Source organism: Xenopus laevis, chromosome 2L, assembly GCF_017654675.1.
Source record: "Xenopus laevis strain J_2021 chromosome 2L, Xenopus_laevis_v10.1, whole genome shotgun sequence".
Taxonomy (NCBI): domain Eukaryota; kingdom Metazoa; phylum Chordata; class Amphibia; order Anura; family Pipidae; genus Xenopus; species Xenopus laevis.
The window spans coordinates 132884693-132897087 of NC_054373.1; the positions used below are offsets into that span (position 1 = coordinate 132884693).

The 12395-nt window shown below is 36.9% G+C and overlaps 1 pseudogene; it reads right to left on the bottom strand.

The window, feature by feature from the left end:
* Window positions 1-4820, bottom strand: part of LOC108707540 — a 63480-nt pseudogene extending 58660 nt beyond the window's left edge.
* Window positions 4821-12395: the final 7575 nt, after the last annotated feature.

The following is a 12395-nucleotide window of genomic DNA, read 5'->3' on the forward strand; positions in this document are numbered from 1 at the left end:
TAATATAAGCGCATGTCACCACACTGGTCACTGGTAAGACTTGAGATGGCTTACTGACTTCAACACAGCCTACCAATAAATAATACATGGGATGGGTCCAAACTACAGATGTTGTTGTATATAGTTATTGTTGGACAAAAGTGCATAATAGAGTATTTTAGCAAATCAGGGAGCAAAACTTTATCTGGATGGAGGTAAACATATCATCAGCAAAAGTTTGTTAGGGTGCAATAAGTTCAGATATAATATCTACTGTATATGTATATTTCAACTATTTGTTTATAAATATGCACAAGAACTATACATTAGTCTTGGTAAATGTGCAGTTATAATGGAAAATTATGTTAGTTACAAATAAGCTTCTTTCTCTGTTTTAGCATTTGAATATATGTCAGTATTAGCAAACTGTAAGAAAGTTATTCTGGGATTAATGCCTGCCTTTAAAGCAGTACTAACCACACAAGGAAGTGTTTCTTATTGTTTTTGGCATTTGATTTAAATCCCAAATATTTTCTAAAGCAAGATATTTCTATCTGTAAGACAATCACAATTTTGGTTTCCTGAATTCAGACTAAATACATACAGTAAATGTTCCCAAGCGGCAAAATATATGCTTAATTAAACAAGTTATCTTGTACTGTAACACTGATTTTGGGTGGCACATTTTCAATGGAACTTAAAGTGGGTTTACATATACCAATAATAATTATATACAAAAGATAACACCTCTTCAGTTCCTGCTGTTCAGATTGTTCCTGCAGATTGCATGAATGATTACAATAGAAAGTAGGCCATATTGTGCGTGGCCTTTTGTTGGCTGTCCATATGACCTGCAGGGTAGAGTGGGCACATGGTAGGCCAGTTTATTGACACCTTTATGCAGTTTACAAGTATGTAAACAAAAACAAAAAACAACAACAAAAAAACCCACCTCTTTTAATGTTATGTTGTTAAAAGGATCATTATGCTGAGAAATCATATATTTCATCCTCTGTGTGAGACATGCTAAGATCAGGGATCCATTAATCCCTGATTTATGGCTGCAACCACAGTTGCAGTTGTGCAAAAATTTACAGTCATTGTGTGAATCAATGCTATTCATTAAGGGAACGTCTGTTTAAAGCACCAGCTGCTGTTGTAAATTGTACAGAAGTGCACCTTCTGATACTGGGGAATCCCAGCAAACTTGAAAATAGCAGTAGCTCAGAGTCCCATAGCTGCCAGCATTAATAGGATGAACAAAAGCAGTCCATGTTTCCTGATCAGATCAGAAAGCATTCACCGCTTATGTGCCTTAGTGTGTACAGTCCAATCACAAAGAATGGGCTGGTTTTGTTCCAGTCATCATACAGAGACAGTATAACCCCCCATCCATGTGTTCAACATGAGTTCAATGAACTGGGCTTATGCACAACCTTTCTTTTTGCCCAGGTTTTTTTGTGTGTGCGTGTGATTAAAACAATAGGCACAAATTACATAGCACAAGCCCTATTCCTTTAACTCATGTTGACCAAAGGGTATACAGTGGCTTCGAGAGCAGAATATATTTAGTCAGTTTGGCCTTCCTGGTATAATACAATCCCCGTGTTCTAAAACAGGCCAGAGCACATGCACTACTGTTGGCACATAAAAGATGGCCTTACATGATGACCTATGGGAGCTCCTGTGGAGAACTTTAGATGGCCTGCATCAACACTGTTATAGGGTTGCCAAACCTTTGATATGATACACAAGTAAATGAAGTACAGAACTTTAGCCCTATATTTATGCTTTACTTTTCCTGCAAACAAGCTGGCAAGACCTTATAAAAAACTATACAAATGATGATGCAGGTTTCAATAAAGTCCAACTGCAAGTAATGAAACATGCATGTACCTCGTGCACCAAATCATTCTGATCTTTAGATTGTGTCTTGGACGAAACATCCGATATTTCAAAATTCTTCCTTAGTTCAAACAGCTCATGTTCAATGGCATCTAGTTCACTAATAGAAACAAACTGAAAACGGCAAGAACTAGTTAGCACAGTAATAATATAATATTACAGTAACAGGTAATGATACCCATCATTTAAGGGTTTAGAAAACAATCCATGTTTTCCCCTAACTTTTTATAATAAAAGTAATTTCATATTCAGTTGAAATGCATTGCTTCATAAATCTATAGAGTGCCTTCACACATTCCAGATAATTTGGTTTCTAGCAGGTGTTTCATTAGTGTGACTGGATAAGGCTTCTTTGTCAGAGCAACAGTCAATGCTTCTCTTTATATATAGGAATAAGGCTCCCTCTACAGATCAACTCTGAAAATTAAAGGGGATAAAAAGCCTTTAAAACTTTAAACCATGTATAATTTTCTTACAACTTACATACCAGTATGATTTAGAACAAATGGAATGTTTATGTTTTTGTGTGTGTATACTGTATATATTTTTTTCTAAAATACATTTTGCACTTCCTTCCATGTTTTATTGAACTATAACACAGCACCCAGGTATTGCAGGCAAAACAATCCTATTGGGTTTATTTAATGTTGAAATGATTTTTTTTCAACCACAAGATACTTTATTTATTCTAATATATATGACAAAACTATGTACCTCCAAAACATTTTCATTCCAGTGTTAAGGCCCATAACACACAGGAAGTATTTTCCACATGACAAACCATTGGTTATACATTTCCATACAGTATAGAATATGCAAAACACCACATCAATGTCTTACCTTTTAACTTTGTCATAATTTTCCAGTTTATAGTCTCCTTGTTGAGTCAACTGTTTGGTGTCGGCCAGCTGAAGGGCTAATCTCTGGCATCTTATCTCCATTTCAGAGTGACATTTCCTTTCCTCTTCATAATGCTACATAATAAATTAATTTTAATAACAAGAACACATGTTCAGACCTGTTCCTACTATTAAAAAAAATAACTGACAACGCATTTAGTTACTGCAGACCTTTTTTTCGGCTTAAATTTTTTTTTTTTACTGAAAATTCACAGTTTTGAAAATAAGGAATATATTTCAGTGCTTTTTTGTTGATAGACATTAACATCAGAAGGTATTACTTGGTAAAACCATGCAAGCACACCACCAGCATAATTATATTTTCCCAGTGGAGGCAACAGTTTGATCACAGTCTTTGTATAATGGTATCATGTCAGAACAGCCATAGATAATCCTACCCATACGAATAAACATGCTCAAGACTCCACATGCTGAATAGCCTTTATGCAAATTTAAATGTTAAATATAAATAAGGTATGTTTTCCTTCAAACTGGAGTTATCGCGTTTGTGTTCCTGCAGCTGCTGAAAACAAGTCAAGAAATTCCACTGCACAGGCTTGCTGGGTAGGACTAGAATTTTAAATTCTATCATCCTATTACTTTAAATATGAGGTTTTATTTCATGTGGAGCATGCATTACATTGGGATAAAATAATAGTTTCCAGTGGCGTCCCTCTGAGCTTGTACAAACGCAGCATGCACTGCCCTGGCTTGTGTGTGTAGCATTATTTCATAAACTCAATAAAGGAGGAGAAAAAAAAACAAAATACAAAAACCACATGAATCACTAATATATTAGATTTTTGCTCATCCTTTGACCAAACAAATAACATCCGAGTGTACACAGAATTGCTCTTGATCTCTAATATTTGGCACAACTTTACAGAAATGGAAAAAGTTATACAATTTAACCAGAAGACATCTTCACAAATGGACTGCACTGCAATATTAGACTCATGAAGGGATTCATATACAAGAGCTCATGTGTAGAGTGTGACATTATGGGGCAGATTTATCAAAAGTTGAAGTGAATTTTCGAATGAAAAAACTTCGAATTTCGAAGTAATTTTTGGGTACTTCGACCATTGAATAGGCCAAATTCGACTTTGTCTTTGATTCGAATTGAAAACCCTTGAAAACTCGACCACTTAAAAAATCAAGAACTGTCTCTTTAAAAAATTTTGACATTTGGCCACGTTAAACCTGCCGAATTGCTGTTTAGCCTATGGGGGACTTTCTAGAAACTATCGGAGGCTTTTGGGCAAGGTTTGAGAAGTCAAAGTTTTTTTTTTTGAAAAATCCTTAGAATCGTCCGATTTGAAGGGTTAAATCGTTTGATTGTACTTCGATCGAATACGACCGTTTTCGCTGTAAAAAATACTTCAACTGTTGAAGTACTTAATTTCGCTGTTTTTTTACTTCGAAATTCAATCCTTGATAAATATGCCCCTTTATGTAGCAACAAAGCAAGTTGTCAGGTTTTAAGGTAGAGTGGAGGTGGCTTTTGGCCTGTGCCACCAGCATTTTAAGGGTTTTTCTGGGAAAAAGACAGAAAAAAATTCAGGACACGTTATATTGTACTGGTAAGGGATCAGATATATGGAAACCAGTTAATCAGAAGGCTCTGAATTACAGGAAGGCAATATCTCATAGACTCAATTTTAATCAAATAACTCAAAGTTTTAAAATGATTTCCTTTTTGATTGTACAGGTATGGGATCTGTTATTCAAATGCTCGGGACCTGGGGTTTTCCAGTTACTAATCCCGTAATTTGGATCATCATACCTTAAATCATGTAAATATTAAATAAACCCAATAAGCTGGTTATGCTTCCAATAAGGATTAATTATATCTTAGTTTGGATCAAGTACAAGGTATTGTTTTATTATTACAGGGAAAAAAGAAAAGACATTTCAAAAATCTGAATTATTTGGATCAAATGGAATCTATGAGATACTGGTTTCCGGATAAAGGATTTCATACCTGTAATAATAAAACAGTACCTGGTACTCGTTACCCACTAAGATACAAGTCATCCTTATTGTAGACAAAACAATCCTATTGGGTTTATTTCATGTTTAAATGTTTTAGTTTTTTTTTTTACCAGACTTAAGGTATGGAGATTCAAATTATAGAAAGATCCCTTAGCTGGAAAATGCCAGGTCGCAATCATTTTGGATTACATGTTCCATACCTGTATAACAATTTTTGTTTACTTTTAAGGCAAACTAAACCCAAAAAAATGAACATGGGTAGAAAGGATGTCTTATATTTACTACATGTACTGCACCAGCCTAAAAGTTCAGCATCTTTGTAATAGTAATGATTCAGGCCTTCATAATGGTTTCCCATCTTGCATAGGAGTATCAGTGACACTACACATGCTCAGAGCCGCTGAGAAGCTTAGGCGTTGTCGCAAATCATCAAGCTGATAATGAGGTTTGTCATATAAGATGCCATAAGGCTGATTACTAAATTCTGAAGCTAATTGCCCTGGTTTCGAGGTTGACATCTAAATGAATTACTGATCAACCCTTGTATCATGACTTTTGTATTTTTTTTTTTTCCACAAATGTTTTTATTGGTTTTCAATGTGTACGAAGAATTTTTACAGTAAACAAAAGAAAGAAAAGACTTTTGTATTTTATAAATACAGTAGTTATACTTTTTGCATTGTCCCCACTCCCCTAACTCTGGTTAATGGTGCAATAAAATCTATATTAATCACTATTCTTTTTAGATACGTGTGTCATGTGATGTTGCCACATGTATTGTCTGTTCAGTAGCTGAGGTTTAGTGAATAGTATTCCACTGTAGTGGAAGAAGGTCAATCAAATACACACACCTCACTCATTGCTATTACAAATATGGGAACTCTTGCCCAGATTACTTGGGACCTGGGGGTTTCCAGATTTTATTACAGAGAAAAAGGGGCCTGTGACAGATCCTTCGTATAATGCGGAGCTTTCTGGATAACAGGTTTCCAGATAACTTACTTGTTTATTACACACACAAAAAACATTTTGCCAATTGCTGTGGCTGCCTGGGGCTGGTATAAAAAAAAAAACACAATATACAACATTTCAGCCCTAATTCTTTTGTTAAGCTTTAGTTCTCCTTTAAAGGAGAAGGAAAGTCTGTTTGCACTTTGGGGTGCCAAATGTTAGGCACCCCCAAGTGAATGTGTTTACTTACCTGAAATCCCGGGCCGGTGCTCCTATCAGCAGAAAACTGCACTGGCCCTGGGTTATTCCAGTGAGTATCACAGAGCGATCCTCTTCCGGCTTCTTCTTTCTTCAAATTTCCCAGGGGAGACGCATAGGCAGTAAAATGAAATAGCCGACATTTTAGTTAAAGTTCGGCTTTTCACTCTAATGCACATGTGCAGCGCACGAAGAAAGAAGAAGCTGGAAGAGGTGCTCACTGGAATAACCACGGACCAGTGCAGTTTTCTGCTGATAGGAGCGCTGGCCTGAGATTTCAGGTAAGTAAACACATTCCTAACATTTGGCACCCCCAAGTGCAGCTTTCTGCTGATAGGAGCACCAGTCTGGGGTTTCATATAAGTAATTACATTCACTTGGGGGTGCCTAACATTTGGCACCCCCCAAGTGCAAACAGACTTTCCTTCTCCTTTAAAATTAAACCGCTTTAGAATTAAATGCTATTGAAGCAGCACTTCGCTGATCCTAAGTTACTTTTGTTCTTATTTAAGTAGGGAATTGCCAATAATACAAAATGTTTTTAATGACACGGGTTGCTCATATTTGCACAAGTGTCTGAAAGTGAACATCCCCTTTAAATTCTCTTTTCTGTATTCTCTTCAACTAATGGTTCACTACTGAAATAATTGTTACAGATACTTTTAAATTACCCTAAAATCCCAGATTTGTGTTAACCATCCTAAAAACTTACATCAGTACCCTTTGTTAGCTTAAATTTTTGTCAATTTACCAATACCAGTCATCTTTACTCTTTTTCTTGCAAATTCCAAATTTCACTGTGCTTTTCTTATAATGACTAAACCAATTGCATACATTCTTACTGGTTACTGTTGTGCATAGATGAAGAAAACTGTACCCCTGTCATAGTCCTTAGCTGCTTTTTATAGTCATTCGGCTCTTCCAACAGTTTTTCATTTTTCCCCTCAAGGTCATTTGATTTATACTTTAGTGGCTGAAGCACTTTATAGAAATGACTCTGGTATGGTAGATAATAAAAGCAGGAAAAAAAATAGATAAACACGGTTAACATTTTTCTATGCAGTTTTAAAGAAAGACTGCAGGCTACACAGAAGCATTAGCTGATGCATTGTTCCCTATTATATTAAGTGCAGCCGTTTAGCAGGGGCGCATAGCGCATATTGCAAATGTTACTTTTAATTAAAAAAAATCAATATAATGTAACATTGCTCTGAACAGGTAAAAACTGAATTTGTTTCAGAGGTTCTACTCTAGAAAGAAACTATGTAGTCAAGGGGCTACCATTCAAGATCTAATAAAGCTGTAGGGTCACAGCAGAATGTCATATTTCATACAGCCACTTTTTACAGCAATAACAGTTTATTTAGGGGTAAGAATGTACTATTCAGAAATGATTGTCTGTGGCATATTATCTCGGAGTATTTCAGATCAGTCAGATGATACTTGTACACCTCAATTTTCATATAAGGCCACAGATTCTTAGAAGCCAGGGTTTTGACTTTTTTTGTTGAATAAAGAATGGACGGCATTCAGCAGTGATGTATTCACAAAGGGTGGGCAATGCAGAGCACACAATTTAGTGCTTATAGATTTATTATGGGTCAAACTGGGGAATCAAGCTACAGATGATAATAATAACAATGAACAAGTTGCTACAGCTTAGAAAATAAATCTAAAACCACATATAATGCTTTAGCAAACGGGAACTGTTGTTACCAAAGGTTGATAAATGTTTATATAATGATACAGGTTAATTGTGCTTTTTCTTAATGATGTTCAATGTGTAGGGAGCATATACATGTAAGCCCTCAAATTAACAAGCACTTGAATTGGGTTCAAATGCTATATATGTGCCCTTAACTGGCATTACCCCGCTGTTTCAAATAAAGGATTTATTTTAGTTTGCTTTTTTTTTAACAAAACAAGTTTGAACTTTCTACATACTTTAATCACTATAAATTCCTTTCAATTATTACTGGGACACAAGCTCCATCATGTGGATAAATAGCATATTACAGGCATTGCATTTAGGACTTCTTACACTAATTCAAACCAACTAACTTTGCCCAGGTGTCTGAATTCCTACATAAACACTACTGGAACCAAACACTAAAATCTGCATATGGCTTAAAACCATACTAGAGGGAATATAGTTACACATACAGATAAAATCTATAAATTGCCATTAAAGCGGATTCTAAATGAAGTATATTTTACTTCGTAGTAAATACCCTGCTACAAGAAGTGATATATCTCCTGCTTTCTTTCCATCTAAAGCCTCTTTCATCTCGACAACATTTCCACACAGTAAAAATGTGCCAAAGGCTTGCCATTATTAAAGGAACAGTAACATCAAAAAATAAAAGTGTTTTAAAGTAATGAAAATATAATGCAGTGTTTCCCTGCACTGGTAAAACTGCTGTGTTTGCTTCAGAAACGCTACTATTGTTTATATAAATAAGCTGCTGTGTAGCAATGGGGGCAGCCATTCAAAGGAGAAAAGGCTCAGGTTACACATCAGATAGCAGATAAACTCTGTCTGTCTAATGATGTTATCTTTTCTCCATTAGTTAACCTGTGCCATATAGCCGTTTTTCAATTTCCGCCATTGCTCCCCGGCAGCTTGTTTATATGACCTATAGTAGTGTTTCTGAAACAAACACATCAGTTTTACCTGTGCAGGGCAACACTACATGATATTTTCATTACTTTAAAACACTTAATTTTTAGGTGTTACTGTTCCTTTAAGCATAAAATCATATTAGCAATAATAAAATGCATGACATATATTTATTTACTCACCATTGACCCATTAAATAGTTCAGCTGTTGCTACTTGCCCCAATAAATGGTGTTAACATTTGTGGCAGCACCAATGCACCCCACCAGACTTGTGGTGCATGTACTGAAGCAAAGGGACCCTAACAAGTTGCATAAATAGGTGCTACTGACTGTGATTTGCCATTTGGATGCTAAATAGTGTCCACCTTGGTGTATAGCATACAAACTGCAATATTCCCAACAAAGTGTTTGCTGAAGGTTAAATTAGAATTCTGGAGAAAATGTTGCATTGTGAGTAAAAATGATTTTTAAAAAAAATGCCAATTTGCTTACAAAAATATAAGCCACTTGAAATGAGGATGATTAAGTAAAAATACCAGCACCTTTCGTAAGAAATGCACACAATCATTTGTTAAAAAACATGCAATATCTGCCTCAAATCTTTCTTCAGATAGTATATTCCAGAACATACTATTATGATTTGTACTGTAGATATAGTTTAATCGGGAATATCAGGATAGGCCTATGGTACCTATCAGAACAGAAGGAAATGTTGCAAAATAGAACCTAGTATTCGTATTGTATATGTTTGTGCAATACATTTGCAAGTGAAATAGAACCGCATTTCAACAGGCGAAGGAAGAAGAATGCTAGAAAGCATGACATGGGTGCAGAGATGTCTTACAGACACATAGATGCGCTTTATCTTCCTTGTTCTCCAAAATCAGTATAGAATTCTATAAAACAAACAAACTTGTACATGGTAGTGGTGGTTTAGGCTGATCTTTCTCTTGTAGCTTAGAATAGGCAATTATTATGATAGGCAATGCTGTATTGAGGGTGGGAGGGGGGAAACACATAGGCATACACCTTGCTGCCCACTACTTGTCCTTTAACTTGCACTCCATTCAAACACACAAGATGGGGAGGGGTTGCTGACACAGGTTGCAACACTCTAAGTACTCTTGAACTTCTGTCAGGGTCTTGGTAAATTACTCCTTATCTCATTGAAGGTGGGAGTCTAGTCTTTGCAGCAAACCAAGATAAAGATATTCATCCTGTATAATTAAACTCACTTTTAAACCTTACTACAACAGTACACCATTGATAAGATCAACTTATTATATAAATAATGGAGAATGCCTGGAAAGCAGTGCTATGCAGCAGATATGTTTTCTGAAGTATGCCACTACATATTTCAGGCCCAACCCCCTTTTCCAAGTGAATGCAACCTAAATTCTAAAAGTAAAGGGAAAATACACTCCTTGGCTTATGTAGAATAGGTGCATAAACATGATCTGTACTTCCAGAAATAAATATAAATGCATTTGTTTTTGACACAAACATACCTAATTCTACAAATTGTGGCTGACGAGAGGATGACTCTGGAAAGAGTTAACTAACTGAAGGCTGCAGAACCAGACAATATTCCTGGCAGAGTGCTAAGAGAATGTGCAGATCAGCTGGCAGATGTTTTCACTGACATCTCCCTAATCACCTCCACTGTCCCGAAGTGCTTCAAAACCACCACCATTGTCCCCATGCCGAAGAAGTCATCAGTGTCCAGTGTCACCCCAATCATCATGAAGTGTTTTGAGAAGCTTGTCAAGAAACACATCAAAACCCTGCTGCCACCAGCACTGGACTTTAGGAAGACTAGGGGGGGGAATTCACAAAAGTGTCGGGAACGAAAAAATGTCTTTAAAATGTCGTAGAAAGTGTCGTAGCAACAGCTGACAAATTCACAGAGCATTTCTCCGCCAATTTTCCGACATGTACGACACTTTTGAATTAGTGTCGTTAAAAGTGGGCGTGGTTTTTTCGGCGCCACTTTTCCCGACATTTTGAAGAATTACTTGTAAACTCATTTTTTTTACCGACAATTTTTCAGACACTTTAGGCTCTCCAAAATGAAAATGTCTGTCAAATTGTCTTTTGAAAAGTCTTGGTAAATGTCGTTTGTACGATGAAAAGATATACGACATTTTAGAAAATTGACAGACTTACGAGACATTCAGAGATGGTAACATCTGCCTTTGTGAATTTGCCGTTCATACGACATTTTACAAATTTGTCGACCACTTCTGGTTTACTTATTTTACCGACACTTTTGTGAATTCCCCCCTAGGAGTGACCACCTGCCCCTGTACATTGATAGCTCTAATGTGGAGATCGTCAAAAGCACCAAATTCCTTGGTGTCCACCTGGCGGAGAACCTCACCTGGTCCCACAACACCAGCTACTTAGCCAAGAAAGCCAAACAGCGCCTCTGCTGAGCTGAGGAAATCCCATCTCCCACCATTCATACTCAAAACCTTCTACAGAGGGACTATCGAGAGCATCCTGAGCAGCTGCATCACTGTCTGGGCTGGGAACGGCACTGTCATGGAGCGCAAGACCCTACTGAGGATAATGAAGACAGCAGAGAAGATCAAAGGTGTCTCTCTTCCTTCCATCACGGACATTTACACTACCCACTACATCCGTAAAGCCACCAGCATTGTGGCTGATCCAACACACCCCTCACACTCACTTTTCACATTCTTACCATCTGGAAAAAGGTACTGAAGCATAAGGACCCTCACTACCAGACTGTGTAACAGTTTCTTCCCCCAAGCCATAAGGCTCCTGAATACTCAGGGACTGGACAGATCTCTCTCACTCACACACACATACTCCATCTGACCTTACTATATACTACAACGTTACACAGCCACTGTACGCCATCTCTATGAGCACATCTGCACTTTATCATGTTCTTTATCATGTTCTTACTACTATTATATCACAATGATACACCCATCATGTCTGACGTTCATCATTATTTACTTTTATTTTGCTGAGTGTGTACTGTCTTGTCCTGTCCCTGCACTATGCTGCCCTGTCTTGCAGGAGTTGCATATTTTTGCACTTGCACTTTTTGTCTGTTGTCCAGTACATCTATGTTGTGTGTAGTACCATGGTCCTAGAGGAACGTTGTTTTGTTTCACTGAGTACTGTACAAACGTATATGGATGAAATGACAATAAACTCACTCTTGATCTCTTGATCTCTCTTGATCTCTTGAAATTGAAAGAAAACCATGAAAACTCACACAAGCAATCTCCCAACACCCCTTGGACACATAGGAGTTTATTTGTCCTTATATTGTGCCATTGTTAAGTGATTGATACTCAAAAAGGGGATCTATTTTATATACTGTATATTGAACTTTGTTAAACATCTTTGCGAGACTATGACTGTGCACATGCTCAGTGTGGTCTGGGCTGCTTAGGGATCGTCATAAACAAAGCTGCTTGAGTTCTGCATGGCTGCGAAGTAAGGCGGGGGCTCCCCCTGCTGTTATAAGTATGATTGTTTCCCTGCTCAGCAGTTAGGGACCATCTGACAATTCCTATCCTCAGCGGTAAATGAAGGGAGAATTTCACTGCATACAGTCAGGTTTCTTATAACAACGGTACACATATTTTAATTAAAGTATATTGGAGATAGGTTTGTTTTTCATTAAAGGGATACTGTCATGGGAAAAAAAATCAAAATGAATAAGTTAATAGTGCTACTCCAGTAGAATTCTGCGCTGAAATCCATTTCTCAAAAGAGCAAACAGATTTTTTTATATTCAATTTTG